Genomic DNA, 17,177 nt, shown 5'->3' with positions numbered 1-17,177 from the left:
CTACTACTGGAAAACCAACATTAATGATTTCCTGCCTAATATTCTTAAGTCTGGAGATATATTCAATAACGTCACCTCCTTCAGTCAATTTTTTTTGCAACAATTTTAATTGTAGATCAACTTTCTTTGATTCGGGTTGAGTATCAAATAATTCTTTAAAAATTTTCAAAGCAGACCATGCGTCTGTAGCATTTTCTATGTGGACATACATTTCATCATTGACAGAAGATTTAATGAGAGCTAACACTTTGGCATTCTTAACTTCCCATTTTGCTAGTGTAGCTGCATCTGTGGGTTTATTTTGCTTAATATCACCATCACATATATCCTGCCACAATTCATTATAAATGAGAGTGCTTTCGATGAGGTGTTGCCATGTTTTATAAGTTTTTGTACCTTCAAGTTTGTCGGAATTAGAAAACAAATTAATCAACTTTGACATTGTAGTGTTGAAGCTTTGCACCAAGAATTAGGCTCAGAGAAAAAATATCAACATGGGCAACACAACACGCAACACACTACGCAAAAAGAAAAAATGATCTATCGGGGCTTGGCCTTGACCCTCGTTTAGTCATTGAAACAGGAGAAAAATGACTGAGGTTTGCAGTTGGCTCTAGTCAATTTCTCAAATATTTACATGGTAACTTTGAAAATTTGACTTTTACAATGATGCTCTTGCAAATCCTGGTAAAAAAATAATTACCCCCCCCCCCTCTCAAAGTAAAATTACTTTGAGCTACAATATCATACTTATCTCTCCAAATAAAAATTACAGATAATATCCCCTTATTACTCCAAAAAAAAAAAATTACAGACAATAAATTCCCACAATACAAAAACTCATCATATCTCTCCAAAATAAAATATGCCTTATCTCTCCAAAAATTTACAAAATTAAAAAAATATTCCTTATCTCTCCAACAAAGACTTTTCCACTTCTCCAATTCAACTTTAAACCTACTTAAAAACAAACACTGTCAGAAGCTGGATTTTTTTTTATTCGTCCTTCAGGCTAGTTGTTGGCTGACTCACGCTAGCTGGCTGATGTTGGCTGGTTGTGCTCACACTAGCTGGCTGTCACACTGGCTAGCTGTGCTAGATGGATGTCACACTGGTTGGCTATGCTGGAAATTATCGCACGTGCACTGCATTGGGTTCTTCTCGGCACATGGAAAAAAAAACACAATGATTTGCTGGCATTTTAAATAACCTTCAATCAAAAAATCTAGATTTCTATAATTGGAACCGCATTCTGGTTAGACACTGTAAAGGGTCATCATTCACCAGAGATGTGGAATCGAAGAGAAGCATGCCATTTTAATAGTTGGTTATGACAGCGATGGGGTCCTTATTGAATACAACAAAGTGAAGTAGAAGGAGTGGCAAGGTGAGGATGGAGTGAAATCATACTAGTTAATACGAGTTTGTGAGGTCGAAATTGGTGATTTTTTTTATCGAATATGCCTCACTCTGCAGTCTGGAATTCTCATCCCAAGAAATATGGGCCAGATTCCTGCACCTATCGGGTGTGTGGCAATCCACATGGCTTGATTAGGAAATATGGTCTTAATTGTTGCCGACAGTGCTTTCGCTCTTATGCCAAAGACATCGGATTTGTTAAGTATGAGATGGAATAAGTTGGTGAAGGTGGTGCAATGTTGGCAGTGATCTTTCCCATTATCGAGTCAATGGAAAAAATTTGTAGGGTAGTAGCTGAGGATAAGATGGATATGTCAAGCTTGACGGCAGTGCTAGTGGAGCAGGACCATGTGGGATGTTCACGAATATGATTTATCCTACCAAAAACTGGGAATTAGATGTGCAAGGTTGAGATGTTGGATTGATTTAGTGCTCAGAGGCATTAGGTCAAGGCAAGGCCACGTAGTGAATAAATAGAACATTGATTAAGACACAGAAAAATTGTTGAATCGAAGCAAATAAGACACATCAATTTTATAATAATACAAAATTTGATTTTCAGATTAAAAATCTAAAATCAATAAGATAATAATTTATTTATTTTTTGTTTTTGAACATAAAATTGGACAATCTCCATGCCAATCATTCGCTGATCAATTCAATGGAGTTTTCCAAAAACTTGTAGAGCTGGAATCTCCTCCTCACATCAACTGCATTACTGAAGCTCTGATACCATAATAATGGCAGAAGTGTCCTCAGACACGTAATTTTATTAATCAGAAAAAAACAATTACATCTGGAATTTTGCAAGAGTTTACACCCAAACAACCAAACACTCTTGCAATGAGCTATTTATAAGCTCAATGTCCTAACTACGTCTAATTATGGATCACTTATGAAATAACAAGTGTCCACTTACAATAAAAGCTATTCAAACAACTTATTAACAATTATCCTAGAATAGAGCCTAAGATATGACACATTTGTAGAGTCATATATTTTACAACAATATACTAATTCCAAATGTCTCCATTAAATAATTAAATATTCTAGATTAATAATTATTAATTTAATATCTTAAATTAATAATTAGTTTATTCTAACTTAATAACCTATGATAATATTTATTTTTGGATCATCTAACAAAGAGTTTCATCAAGGCTTATGTAGGGGACATCACACAACTAATACTACCTTGCAAAAGATCCATAGGGGTGGCTGCTATTGTTCATCCATTTTAATTGATGTTGATAGGTTTGTTAGAGAATGTAAACCATGTCAATTCTTTATGGGGAAAAACCGTTAGTCAATTTCCCTTTATAACCAATGGTGGTAGAGGAACCATTTCAACATTGGGGTCTTAATTGCATTGGTGAATTTAAAGAAAATTAAAGCAGTAGCCCCAAATGGATCTTAACTACCACAAATTATTTTCACTAGGTGGATAGATGCCATACCTACCAAGAAGGCCACTGATGATGTTGTTATTAATATCCTAGAAGAAAAATTCATAACTAATTTTGATGTCCCTCTCACAATCACTACTAACAATGCCAAAGCATTTAGTTCTTTGAATATTTCGTCAATTTTCTTGGATTATGGAATTATCTTGTCCCACTTTTCTAATTATTACCCTCAAATTAATTCCATTGTCAAATCCAATTATAAAAATATAATTTATATAATTAAAAATACTTTAGGGGGTAATAATAAAATATGGGATAACCAAATTAAGTATGAATTATGCACATACCACATAAAAAAGAAAGATTCTATAGGTAAAAGTCCATTTGAGCTTGGGTATGGGATGGATATTACATTTCCTATTCATTTGAAAATATTGGTAGATTGTATTTTGCAACATGTTTCTACTAACTCTAATTCCTTGCAGGAACAAACCTCACAACTAATAAAATTGGATAAAAATAGGAGAAAAGCATATTATCACCTTGTCAAGAGCTAAGAATTCATGAGGAAAAAAAATCATAGAAGGGTTTAAAGGCAATATTATTATATAGTGGATCTTCTACTATTATGGAACAAAAATGGAGAGAAATCTAAGAACCATGGCAAATTTGATAGCTTGTGGCTAGGCCCTTATGTAATTATTGAAGTTGCTGATGAGAATTCATTCAGCATTGGCCATCTAGATGGTGAGAGTCTTCTTTCTCCCATTAATGAGAAAGCTTTAAAACTATTCTACGAAGGTATAACTTAGCACTATGAGGGGCACATTTCTCACTACAACATATTTTTCATTTTCTTTCATTGATTTGTTGTTACTTACTTTCCTTAGTTAGTTACATATCACAACATCTTTAATTTATTACTTGGATATTACTTCATTTCCTAGAATGGATGTCACTTCACCTTGGTAATTTCATCCCTACATTGATTACATAACCTTAGTCGACTTCTTCTGAGGACTCGTGGTTTTATGGGCACCTACATTTGTAGGGGTGATCAACTATGTATGGCATAGTCCATCCCACATCAAGGTGCACATGTGTCACTTCAAATGGTTAATGTTTATAGAGTATATAGAATACCTCGAGTTTGGTGTAGTATTACTCATGAGAGCTCTGACAACATAGAAGTCTCTTATGACAATTTTCATGTTTACCAAGGTAGTTCATGGTTCCCAATGTAAAATGGTATAGTTTGTTAATAAATCAACCAAATTTCAAATTGCACATCATGATTAGAGGATTCCATGTCATGCAGAAATTTTATAATCATCACATTTAATGAAAAATTAGGGCTTGGTCAAACTTGGTTAGTAGGATAGGGGGAGTAATTCAGGTGGAATTTCAAGAATAGGATTGGGCTGAACATTACATGCATTGCATCCAAAGTTTTTAGCACAATGAGACAAAGAATATCTATATATTATAATTTTGATACCATGAAGGGTAATAGAAATCAGGCACAAGCGAAAGATGACATGGTAGTCAAGATGATGATGTGGCAATACCCTAGATGGTTGAAGGTTAAATCCCTACCATCCACCTTATTGTTATTGAAAATTAAATTAAAATTTTGGAAGCCCTATTCCAACATAAACACGTTTATCGGTGTAATTAGGTGAGTGGTATGGATTTAACTAGCCAAAATATTCTGAAACATTCTTAATAATAATCACAGACCAATGATTATGATTTATCTCCAAATTAGTGATATGTTTTCCATCATATTAATTAAATTGACTAATTAAAAGGAAACATGTCATATGAAAATGAGTTATGTTTTTTTGGGCATGTAGTATTACTAAGCCATGGTATTGTAGCAAAGCTTAATTACATATTCAAAATATTCATGGTAAAGGGGAGTGAATCTCCATGGTTAAAATTCTTTTTAATAACAATTTAAAATAAAGTTATCTATGTTTTTTGAGTAATATGAGATGTATCCTGAGATAAATGTTTTGATGTCTATAAGTATTTACCAACCATTTAATTTATATAGCTTCCCTAGTATATCCCTAATTGACATTGAAATAATAACATTGAAATATTTTATTTTCATTTGTTTTATATAATATATAGATAATTAACATTGAAGTGTTTTATTCAAAATAGACATTGCTATATATATATTAGGTTGTTTTGGCACTGAGATATCAAATATTTATAACATTTATGCAAAACTAGACATAATAAAGAATGGCATATAAAAATAACAAAACTAACTTCAATAGATTGTTGAACGCTAGAAAATTCCAAAATAATTTTTTCGCTGCCATGAGGAAAACCAGCAGATATAAACAAATTGGACAACCTTTGGTGATTGCATAGTCTAAGGAAACAAGAAAAGTAAATGGAATAGAGACTAAAAATAACCAGTCAATAGTCCTACGGTCAAAGCTAGAAGAGAAATATCGAAACTTAGCATGAGGATGAAGGTGAAAGTCAAGGTTAATATATTTTTCATCAACCATGCATGAAGAAGGAATTGGAGAACTAGGTCGCAAACCTATCTCAAGCCTAGCTAATTTTCCTTCCACAAATAGTATAACATCTCTAAGCTTATCAAACCTATACATGATATTGACTTATGACCATATTTCATCAACTAATATTTTTCCTAATAGTAGCTTTACATTTTGGTACAAATCAATTGTATGAAAATAGTGATTTTGTTGGCCTTGTGAATTACTTGTTTCTAGAACCCAAGATATAATAGAATCCATGCCATTTAAATCCAATCTGACCTATCTTCTGTGATGGTTTTCTTCCTCCATGAGATATATTTCCTCTTAAATGTCTTAAGGCATGCTAGATTAGAATTTATGGGTAGAAGACTCTACTAGTAAGCATGACAAGTGTCACACCCATGAGTTGAGTGCATGCAATGTGTGGTGGCGGGGCACAGGCATCTTCGGTTAAAAGTGATGATTCGACATGTGCGGCGAGTTGGGCATTCAGTTAAACATGCCCAAGCGAACGTGCGATGAGTTGCAACGATCAGACGAGTTGAGTGATCGCTTAAATATCCCCAAGACACAAGTTGCAATGAGCCAACATGGGGGTCGAAAAACCGAAGAGTCGAAAATTGGCTAAGTGTGGGGAAGTGCGATGAGTTTATAACGACGGTCGAAAAATCGAGCGGTTGGGTGAGATAATGTATGGTCGGCCGAACCAACATGACTTCGTCGTGCGACATTCGAATTGTATGGTCGGCCTGGGTAGGTTGAGCCACCATTATCCTTTGAGAGTTCCTATATATGGGCGGACGCATTTGAGGAGAAGGCAAACAACACAAGTTCGAATATCCAAAGGCAATTTCTAAGTAAAGGGTGAACAAGCTAAAAGAGAAGCGAACAAAGAGGCTAAAGTGTATGTGGACCGGGGGGTGGTGAGCATGGCTGAAATACAACAAAAGCCAGAAAATAGGCTTTGGCAGGTCGCAAGTGGGGTGCGTCTCCCTGGCAGACGAGCCACAGGAGGGCGTTGCTGAACGGAGGGACGCGTATTCCCAATGAACTGAACGTTGGGGCGCAACTGCACGGTGGGACGACCCTGTCCAAACAAATGAGTTTTGAAGGTTTGATCCAGGTGGATGTTGGTGGCCACCCACCTATCCCATTTGGACCCCCACAACTGTCTCTTTTAGCTTTTTCAGTTTCCTAAATTGTAGCACAATTTACTATTTTTAGCAGTTTTTCGGGTCCTGAACTTTCGGAGCCGTTTTGAGGCCCTAAACGACGTTTTTTTGGGAATCTTGGGCAACATGGGTCCATGGACCGATGTTGCCTCCCAAAGTGGTAGTACTCGGATAGATCTTTCTAACGAGCTATCGTACGCGTCAAACGGAGATCATATGCCAAAGTTACGACCCCGGGAAATTGATGTACCAATTTACCCAAACGGGGCCCACAGTTTGGCGTTTCATCTTCTAGGGTTAGGTTTTGGAATGTTAAGGGTTTTCCATTGTTTCTCAACAATAAATAGGCCTTCGAGCCTCATTGTAACACAGTTCAGAGGCATGTAGCCACCACGTCTCTTCTCAGAGATAAGCTACCATCGCCCTAGCTGGTTTATTTCCATTTCTGGTTGTAAGCATATTTCAGTATTTTCCATTAATGAAATGAAGCATTATTTCCGCTGCATGTCAGTGTTTATGGTTATTGCATCTCTGTATTTATGGTTATCTCTGTAATCTATTGCGTTCCCATTTAAATCTGGATCAGTGGTATCAGAGCGGTCTGCTTTTTCTCTGTTTTTCTTTGCATGTCCCCAACGAGGTCGGGATATAAGGAGTTAGGGCTTGAACTGGTCGAACCTTTGCAAGATCAGCCTCGCAAATCCCGACGGCCTCCCATGGTGGATGAGAAGAAAGACGAGGGGGCAGGAGATCCTATCAAAATCTTGCTCGAAGAAGCGCTCGAGCGGAAAAGGAACGCGATGATGGATAGCTTTGCGCAGATCCTTCAGCGGCTACCCAGAGGCGACGCATCGGCTTCCAACAGCGACTCTGGAAATGCCACAACATTTAAGGTACAAGTCAATTTTGAAATCCCCATCTTCGAGGGTCAAATAGACGCAGATGCCATAGATAAATGGTTAAATCTGCTAGATGGGTATTTTTCTGTTCATGAATTTTCAAATCGGGAAAAGATTGTTTTCGCCCTTCTCAAAGCAGCCCCCCACGTCAAGGACTGGTGGGAAACCTACCGCGAGCAAAAGGATGAAAGTACAGGCTCACTATTTTCAGCCGCACCCACTTGGAATGACTTCCGGGATGCCATCAAAGAGCAGTACTACCCTGTCGGAAGCTATGGGGACAAATACATCAAATGGACCACACTGCGGCAGGGATGAGACCAAGATGTGCCGGAGTTCACAAACATTTTTCATACCCTTCGCACACAGTTGGGTATCAAAGATTCTGAGCTGCATCTGGTACTCAAATGCCACGGCTGCCTACACAGATACATCCAGGAAGAGATGGGGTTCTTGAACATCTCCTCACTCGGCACAACATACCGATACACTGTTAAAATCGAGCAAAAGTTCAAACAGAAGAAGCGAGACTTTGGATCTGCAAATCCGAAGCCCAAAGGACAAAGCCAAGGCGGGGTGACCCAAGACAACCCGTCGAAGCCGCAAGAAAAGAACAACATTGTGAAGCCGAAGAAGGACACAGGAAAGTGGTGTGAGTTCCACAAGAGTCCCACTCATAACACAAGTGAGTGTCAGACCAAGCAGTCGCTGGTGGCTGAATTGAAGGCTTCCGAATCAGATGCATGTTCTGACCCTGAGCTAGAACCTGACAAGGGGAATGGCAAAGGGAAGCAGATAATTGATGCGGATCCCAGCGCCACTGTTGCCACTGCCAAGATCCAGAAAGATGAGCCCGAAAATCCAGAGGAAGGGGAGCGTCTTTTCCACTCACAGATGTGGGTGAAGGGTTCGCCGCTACAATTCATTGTCGACAGTGGCAGCCAAAAGAACCTCATTTCAGCAAAGGTTGTGAAGCGGTTGGGCCTACCGACTACACCGCACCCGCAACCATACAGTATCGGGTGGCTTCACGAAGGACAAGATCTGAAAGTTTGCCAGCAGTGCCGCCTTCCATACAGCATCAAGCCATTCACAGACGAGGTATTGTGTGATGCTACACCTCTGGATGTTTGTGATGTATTATTAGGCCAGCCATACTTGTGGAGGCAACATGCTGTGTATGAGTCAAGCCCTCGTTCTGTCATTATTTCTTTGAATAATTCATTATACAGGATACCAGAGGTAGCCCCACCTACCGCCACATCTTTGATCACTACCAAGAAAGGCAGCAAGCTCATATCACAGACCAGGAAATTCATCTGTCTGGTCCACTCCCAAAGTAAGGGGAAGATTGTTGCTACATCCATGACCCCTGCAAAGGGTTCCTCTACGCAGTAGTAGTAGCAAAGGAATACGGTCATGACAGAACACAGGAACAACTTCGCACGCACAGGGGTACCACACAAGCTTCAAGTGGGCGACAAAGTCTGGTTGCATATGCAGAGAGAACACCTTACCAGAACCCATCAGAAACTCAAACCACTCCGACATGGTCCTTACATCAGTACCAAGGCTACGGGAAACAATGCTTTGAAGCACAACATTCCTCCATTCCTTCGCTTGCACCGAGTGTTCAATGTGGACTGTCGTTGACCATGCTTCCCACCATTTCTGGACACATCAGAGATTGCAGAACAGCTCACCAGAGAACCAGCTTAGCAGAAGCTTCCTCATCTCAGGGAGGAACTCAACACAATGGGGACCATTGCTTCCTAAGGGGGGAGGAATGATCCAGGTGGATGTTGGTGGCCACCCACCTATCCCATTTGGACCCCCACAACTGTCTCTTTTAGCTTTTTCAGTTTCCTAAATTGTAGCACAGTTTACTATTTTTAGCAGTTTTTCGGGTCCTGAACTTCCGGAGCCGTTTTGAGGCCCTAAACGACGTTTTTTTGGGAATCTAGGGCAACATGGGTCCATGGACCGATGTTGCCTCCCAAAGTGGTAGTACTCGGATAGATCTTTCTAACGAGCTATCGTACGCGTCAAACGGAGATCGTATGCCAAAGTTACGACCCCGGGAAATTGATGTACCAATTTACCTAAATGGGGCCCACAGTTTGGCGTTTCATCTTCTAGGGTTAGGTTTTGGAATGTTAAGGGTTTTCCATTGTTTCTCAACAATAAATAGGCCTTCGAGCCTCATTGTAACACAGTTCAGAGGCATGTAGCCACCACGTCTCTTCTCAGAGATAAGCTACCATCGCCCTAGCTGGTTTATTTCCATTTCTAGTTGTAAGCATATTTCAGTATTTTCCATTAATGAAATGAAGCATTATTTCCGCTGCATCTCTGTGTTTATGGTTATTGCATCTCTGTATTTATGGTTATCTCTGTAATCTATTGCGTTCTCATTTAAATCCGGATCAAGGTTGGACTATAGTGCGACAGGTTTGTAGTGCGGTTGAGTGTTGAGAACCGAGGTCTAGTAGCAGATAGGCGTCGGAAGTGCGACAAGCCGCGAATCAATGACAAACGAGCTATGGAAGAACCGACTGTGTGGAAGATTACGATGGGCACCTCTACATGAGTGTGAGATGCACGAAGAATGTGGGCCGCCGTGAATAATAGTTTTGGCACTGCTAAAGGGTGCAAGCTGAATTATTGGATTTTGACATAATTGTAAAGGAGAAACTTGGGGTTCCCTTGCAAAGGTTGTACATGTATATTTACTTATAAAAGATTGTTATCATTATTATTTGGCCAGACTCTAACTAGGGAGTTTCCCCTCCCATTAAAACAAGATTGTATCTGGTGTGCATTTTTATAAATGATGATGATTAATTTATTTCTGTTGTGTTAAAAGATGAATTGTTAGTAAAAGTTGAGAAATATTCTAAGTGTTGAATGTCAAGCATAGTCCTTACACAAGAGTATTCGTAAAAATAAATTCAGAAGCAGTGCCACACTTGCCTATGCGTTATTGAAAGACTACCGTCGGGATAGGGGTGTGACAACACAGATGCTTCATAAGCACCACAACCGTTATTGTCATGCTAAAAGCAAGCTCATTGACAAGTCATGGCTACTGAAGGTAGCAAGACATCTCAGGGACCAATATAGGGGTGGGAGGGTAGTTACATAAAATGTCCATGAAAGAGAGAGACCATGATAACTTGTTAGGAACATTGCATTGAAAATGTGCTTGAGACCAAGCCTTCTCCATCGAAAAATGTTGACAGGAGAGAGGGTAATTTAGTGAAGAAGATGAGAGGAAACCCACCCAAGCAACCAAATGAGAGTCCAAGTGCATGGAAGCCAAGGGAAGTAAGAATAGGAAATGAAAGAGGATGAGGCAGAGCTTGAGGTAGAATCCAAGGACAAAGAACACAATTAAGTAACCTCGATTCGCACAGACACCTATACAATAATCGTTCCAATGGGCTTCAACCTCCCTATATGGAAGGTGAGGTCTCATAAAAGCACCTTAAGGTGGTGGCACACATAGAGGGTGGCAACAAGAGGGAACGTTAAATCGTAGGTGCATGAATTGATGTCATAAGACCCCCATTGTGGTGCATATATATATATATATATATATATATATATATATATATATATATATATATATATAGAAACATTTGGTTATATATAGATCTATATTAAAATATCTTTATAAACTAAAAAAATTACACATCTTTCACACTTCATATATATATTCTCTAAATTACTTTATCTCTTTCTACATAAAATTCATATAAAATTATTGCGTCCAAAGGCCACTATAGCCCAATATGGCAGCAATGTTGTAAAATTTAATGTTGTAATGTAACGTAATGTAATGTAATGTTATGTTTACTGAGTTAAATTATTAAAATTAAAATTAACTATTTAGCTCATAGACTAGTTAAGATGATTTTGAGTTATTCATGGGTTTACTAATAGCGTTTACAAGCCCATGGTATTTTTTTATCATGAAGCCTTGTAATGTATTGTAATGTTATGTTGACTCAGTTAAATTATTAAAATTAAAATGAAATGTTTAGCTCATAGACTAGTAAAGATGAGTTTGAGTTAGTCATTTCATGGGTTTACTAATAGTGGTTTACAAGCCCATGGTATTTTTTATCATGAAGCCTATTTAAACGTTTAAGGAAATCCATTATAGAATGCAAGTGTACTAGCTTAGATCCATATTATCTTGATTTAAGATGGATCTAAGTTAGTATTACTTAAAATGGTTATCTAAATATTTTTATACCAACCTAGCTTAGATCCATATTATATGGATTTAAGATGGATCTAAGTTAGTATTACATAATATGGACATCTAAATATTTTATACCAACCTAGATCCATGTTAAGTCTGGATGTACCAAGCGCACATAGGGATCAAATCTCTTTTCACTCCAAAAGAGGTTTGCATATCAAGAGATTTGATTCCTCTGAGAGCTTAGGAGATCAAGAGTTCAGATGGATCTACGTTGGTTTAACTCCCCCGTTTAAATAGACTATTGTCCACATGAATACCATGGGTTTTTGATAGCATGGGAAAATTTTATTTTTATTACTATTTTATTTTTATAGGGTTATTATTTTTTTAATTTAATTTTGAATAAATTAAAATGTTTGCATTACATTATATTAATATTAATATTTTTATTTTAATGTAATTTGGCTTAGTTAAAATGTTAAAATTACATTACAACATCTCTACCGCATTGGGATGGAGAGCATCTCTAGACACAATGATTATAAATATAATTTTTCAATTTTCATTTTTTATTTTATTTTTAATTTTAGTTTTATCTAATTTGACCAAGTTAAAATGTTTATAGTGAATATCTATGATTATAAATCTTGTTATATGTTAAGTTTATTGTAAGAATTAATTTTTTATGTGCTTATTAATTAAATTTAGATATTGTTATATAATCATTATTTTACAACCTACATCTCCCTCACACCTTTTTCCCTATAGATTAAATTTAAAATTTGTTATAAAATTAAATTAAAATAAAATATTTGAAAGATGTTGATATACAATTTTGTTTACATTACATTTAACTCTTACACATCTCCCCTTAATTTTTTTACATTACATGTAACTCCTACACATCTCCCCTTAAGTTAGTATGAATATATACTAGTATTACAAATAAATCCAATTCAAGTGCAACTTGATAGGTGTAAGATAGATTTAAATTTAAACCTCAAAATAACGCATATATGAATTCCACCTTCTCTGACAAAAACTATAACTTCTATATAGCTAGTTCTATTTATTGATGTTTTTCTTTTTTCTACAAGAAAAACTAAAACCTTTAATCACTGTACTTTAATAAAAATATTATATTAATGAAAAAATTTAAATTAATTATGTTAATAAAAAAATTAGCTACATTATTTGTCACACATATGTATAAAGAAATTCCATCCATGCCAAACATTGAGATGTGCATGCATCCACCCACAGAGAGTTATTGGTCATGACCAGCGTTTTAAAACACCACACCAAATTTGAATTCAACACAATGTTGATTTAGTATAATTCCAAAAGTTAAAAGTACAATTGTAATTCAAATGCACATAGCTTTAACAAATACACACTTCGGATTATAGAGAGGATAATATAGTGCTACTTGATAAGCATTGAAGGCTTTCTACTTTTAACATGAAGATAACTTATCTAAATTCTTCACAACATATAACATCACAAACAAATGCTAACCTTCACCTTCACTTCCATGGGACAAGATAAAGCACAACGAACTAATAATGGTTGTTTTAGTTACGCTGAAATATATTAAAGCCATATTAGCGACATCAAATTCAGGATACATACAATATTAAATTTGGACACATAACATTTGAAAGTGAATATGTCAAAAACGTGTGACACTTCTTCAACTGGCTTTTACCTTGGCACTGGATCTCTACCACGACGAGCACCAGACTTTGAATCACGACCACGAAAGAGAGAATCTGGATCTAGCTCCAATGCTTGTAATCATTTGGTTTACATTGAAGATCTCGAACAACGTCCTATGAGATCTTCAACAGCATTTTTGTGGGTATTCAATAGAATGGATGAAGTTGATTATAATTTATCGACTAAAAGAGATGGTCAAGCAAGCACGCGTAGAGCGAAATAATTACGGTTCCTAAGGAGAAACTTGGAGAAGGTGGTGAGAGAGAGATTTGTAGTCCACATTATATTCAATGATCTAACGTCCCTCTTTGTAGAGCGAAATAATTACGGTTCCTAAGGAGAAACACGGAGAAGGTGGTGAGAGACAGATTTGTAGTCCACATCATATTCAATGATCTAACGTCCCTCTTTGACTATTGTGTCGCCTCACCCGTTCACAAATTCTAGGTTGAATTAGTTTCCTTCAAAAGACACCATTTATTCATCAAACCTGGTTCATTGCTTCCTCTCTTACTCACCCGTTCACAGATTCTAGGTTGAATTAGTTTCCTTCAAAAGACACCATTTATTCATCAAACCTGGTTCATTGCTTCCTCTCTTACTGCACAAATTTTTGGAAATCAAATTCTTGAATTTCCTATAAATTTCACAAAAAATGGTTTGGTCATAATGGCTATATAATTAGTATGTGACACATGTGGTATAAGTGTAATGTTTAGGAATTCCTTTCATAACTATACAATTTTTTTTTATGGTTTCTTATTTTTCTTTAAATATGCATAAATTTATTTTAGAGAATTTAGTGTCTACTTATATTTTAAGTTTTTATCTTTTTATTTCATAATAATTGCTCTTAAAAATTTGACAGAAATTGATTTAGCCATAATGGTTTTGTAGTTTCTCTTTTATGGGACATGTTGTCTGAGTGACAATGTGATACACATGTCTTTTATTTTACCTTTTTTTCCCCATAATTTCTTGTGCAACTTTGAGACAAATTGGTTTTATCATAATGATTTTGTAGTTACTCTTTTATGACATGTTTTATGTGGGAGTGTGCCGAATCAAAATGGGATACACTTTTTTCTTGGTGTCTTCAAAATTTCTTTATAACTATAATTTTTTCTTTAAATTGTGTTTAGAACTATAAAAGAAAAAAATGACATTATGTTTTCCCCTTTTTGGCTAGCTAAATGTTTGGATGAAAATTTCAATTTGTCCTTTTACATATTTGTTTCTCGTTTTGATGGTAATGGTTATGTCTTTCCTCTTTAATGTCATGTGTTGAGTGGGTGCGTGTAGAGTCACTTTCACACAAATCTATTTTATCACATCTTGAAATTGTATCTACAACTATAAAATTTCTTTGGAATTTTTTGTTCTCGTTTTTTTGGTAAATTGAGACACTTTCTCATATTACCAAAAAGAACTATATGAATTTTATGACCAAACCAACTTAGTAAGAGGTATTATAGAAATAGGAATAAATAAATAAAACATAAAGACAAATTGAGTTTTACAAAGAACACATTTAACCCACGAGGAACTTCCCTCAATTTACTAACATTTAACTTACACCCTACTTGCTTCAATTTACCCATATTTAAAACCGGAGAAATAATTGTATTTAAAACTATAAAATCTTTTTGAAATTACTTTTTTCTCCTTCTTTATTCATTGGTAAATTGAGGCACTTTCCCAAGTTGCCAAAAAAGAACTACATGACTTTTATGATGAAACTAAATTAGTAGGACATTAACTCACATACACATTGCTTCAATTTACCCATGTTTAAAAGAGGAGAAAGAATTGTATTTACAACTAGTGAAACTCTTTGGAATGATTTTTTTCTACTTCTTTAATCCTTGGTAACTTGAAACACTTTCCCATGTTTCCAAAAAGGAACTACATGACTTTTATGACCAAACTAACTTAGTAAAAGGTATTAGGAAAATAAGAAAGAAAATGAATAAATAAAAAATGATGCAGGAACATCTAGACCTAGCCAGCAATGCGATAGTTTGTTCACATGCCGTGGCCAATGAAGGTTTGGAGGAAAAATAGGTTACTTAATTTTTATTAATTGCAAATTATGTAAGTAGTTATTTGTTGTCTAATTCTAGGAAGAAAAGGGAATAAGTGGCAAGTTGATCCTCCCTACGTGGAGATCAAGCCAAGTAGTTTAGATTATTAAGCTAGGATAAGATTAAATTCCTTATTTAGTGGAAGGAGATTGTTAGATAGGAGACATATGTATTTTCCTTTATTTTCTGAAAAAAGAGAGGAGAGGATTTGAGAGGATTCAAGAGAGGAAGAAAGGAATCAAAGAGTAAGACTGAAGAAAATGTAGTGTAAATCAGGCCACCAAGGGCCGATACAAAAACTGTATTATTTCATATTCTTTTAATTTCAGAAATGATGTGTAGATAGATAAGCCCAGAATTAGTTAAAACCATAATAGCAAAAGCCTATGTTAAATAGTTATGTTTTTAGTTTCTTATGTATACTGTGGGCATTCCATCTAATTACAGTTCTTAAAGAAAAACCGGATGGGTGATATCGAAATAGTCAGATTCCTGAAACAAAAACATTTATAAATGAATTTGCATATCAAGGCCAGAGCCTTGGGATTGCCAAGAATCAGAGTGGTGTAGCAGAAGCATGAAGTTTAAGGATGCATTGTGTTTTCGCAAACGAAGGGGCTTTTCCTCAGCGTTGTGATTTTGGGTAGGATATTGTATTTTACATGGAGGATATTGGCAATGTGATATGGATATAGCGATGCGATACAGATCAGTGATGCGATATGGATGCGATGTGATATGGATTCGATGGTGATTTGCGATGTGATGTGAATTGCAATGCGATAAATGATTGCGTAGCTAGTGGCTGATTTGATGAAGGATTGTGAAAAGTCATGCTAAGGAGCATCGGACCTCATAAAGCGGTCATATGAAGAAGGAACTGTTGGATATTTTTAATGGGAGAAAATACCAAAAACCAAATATTCAAACACACAGAGGCAATGCTCTGTTTTTACTTTGCTCCAGGATCTTTTATGCAGGAAGACTTAAAAAAAATTTCACTCAGAGACAGAGTATTTCAACATCATAAAAGATTTCTGAGAAATTACTAGTTAACTGCTGTAAATCCCTTTTTTCATTCACTGCAGTGAAAACATATTACTTACTGGTGTAAAACCTTCATTCACATTTACTGGTGTGAAACTATTTTTACATACTGCTGTAAAAACAAAATTTACACAAACTTACAAATGCGCTCCACCATTTTCTTTATGCACTTGCAAAACCACACATGGTTTTCCTTCACCTCTGTTTTTCAATGCCCACACGAAAACATTACAACATATTTGTGCACTGTTGTGCATACACCCTCTGGTTCTTCTCACTGCCGTAAAAACCAGTTTTCTTTTACTCCCGTGTGCAATACATGCAAAAAAAATCAACACTCAAAACATAAAAGACTTATTACATACGTTTTTTTTACATTCAATACATGCCGTATGTAAATATAAAAAAATATTAAAACGTGCCCATATCCCATACGAAACTTAATTAATGAGCATATGCGCCCATGCCTCCATAAAAAAACTTACGTGCAATATGTGAAAACTTCAATACACTACCTACCACTATGACATTTCATTGATTAAACGTATGGTCAACAAAACTTAGATTTACTCCACGCTATGAATTTAATATTTGCCGTATGCAGGTTTGGAGCAGCTTCGGACAATCAACGGTTGGAGAAGGTGGAGCAGATCCAACGGACGAGAAAGATATCGGAAGCCCTCACATGAGTGA

General features: G+C 36.1%; 1 pseudogene; it reads left to right on the top strand.

Annotated features, from left to right (window-relative positions):
• Positions 1-1,460: 1,460 nt before the first annotated feature.
• LOC149152237 (small ribosomal subunit protein uS14z/uS14y/uS14x pseudogene) lies at positions 1,461-17,173 on the top strand (annotated as a pseudogene).
• The last annotated feature ends 4 nt before the right edge of the window (positions 17,174-17,177 follow it).

Source organism: Pinus tabuliformis, chromosome 9 (genome assembly GCF_031772625.1).
Source record: "Pinus tabuliformis cultivar Carrire ecotype Pingquan chromosome 9, CPIR1, whole genome shotgun sequence".
NCBI lineage: Eukaryota > Viridiplantae > Streptophyta > Pinopsida > Pinales > Pinaceae > Pinus > Pinus tabuliformis.
Note: the sequence above shows the minus strand (reverse complement) of the source record. Positions and strands in the feature narration are given on the sequence as shown.